Here is a 1052-nt window from a genome sequence, read left to right as displayed (position 1 = left end):
CGCACATTCGCATTTATATTTTTTTATTAATATTATTAGTATGGATTTTTATTAATACTTTATTCATTTACATACAAGATATATACAGTGGTACTACGTAAACGAAATTAATAACTAGCTTAAATCTAAAATAGGCCCTTGAGGCATTGTACCAAGGATGCTGGTGGCATTTCCCCGCTGTATCGCAATGCTGATACGTTGTGCGAGAAAGCCGCCAGCTCTTCGGTCACCAGTTACGTCAACCAGACGCTTCGCGATTTCTGCAAAATTATTTTTATTAACATTTTTACTAAATATCAACGTTCATATAGCACAGGCTAAACCGAACGCTTACAAAAAATCAACAAGAAAGTTAAGAATACCTAATACTAGGTAATAGTAAGACCCTATCTATTGCGATGTATGTGCAGCGAACTAAGCTGACTTACCATTGTGTCACAAGTATCTCGTTACCCAGTTTGTTCATAGGAACAGCCACATCTAGCGACGAATTGGGTAACTAAACCAAGAAGGAGGTTTGGCAACGATAACCAGGGGGGCGAAACTTAAAAGGAGGGCATCTTTTACATATGTAGAAGCTGGCGACGTCGGCATCATATATGTCCCCCCTCGAAAGGGTAGTTCGGTTGCACTGTAGTTGCTCTCTCTCAATATTTCGGTAAAATGTCGACGAAAGTGCTTGAAAACCAACGCGAGTTGTAAAAGACCGTAGCATCACAAAACAAATGTTTTTTCAAAGCATCCGAATTTAGACAAAGTTCCTGCTGCAGTGACCATCCGAATGCAAACTTTGAAGAGAAAATGATTTATGGATTTATGGATTAGTCGGCTAGTCGGCCAAATCAACAGTCGGTACATCACAAAACAAACCTGATCGACTGTAACCATAAAAAAAAATTGTCAACTACCCTACTGGCCTGCTCGTCGTCCCCACTCAATATTGAACCCTCTTCCAAAGTTTGTAAGGTGCAAATTTAATTGCGCCTTTGCTTATAGTTTCCATTTAAGTGAGCGACGGTACTTGATTATTACTTGACGTTCGCAGTTTTTAT

The sequence above is a fragment of the Cydia strobilella genome, chromosome Z (genome assembly GCF_947568885.1).
Source record: "Cydia strobilella chromosome Z, ilCydStro3.1, whole genome shotgun sequence".
Lineage (NCBI taxonomy): Eukaryota > Metazoa > Arthropoda > Insecta > Lepidoptera > Tortricidae > Cydia > Cydia strobilella.
This window is presented reverse-complemented; position numbering follows the sequence as displayed.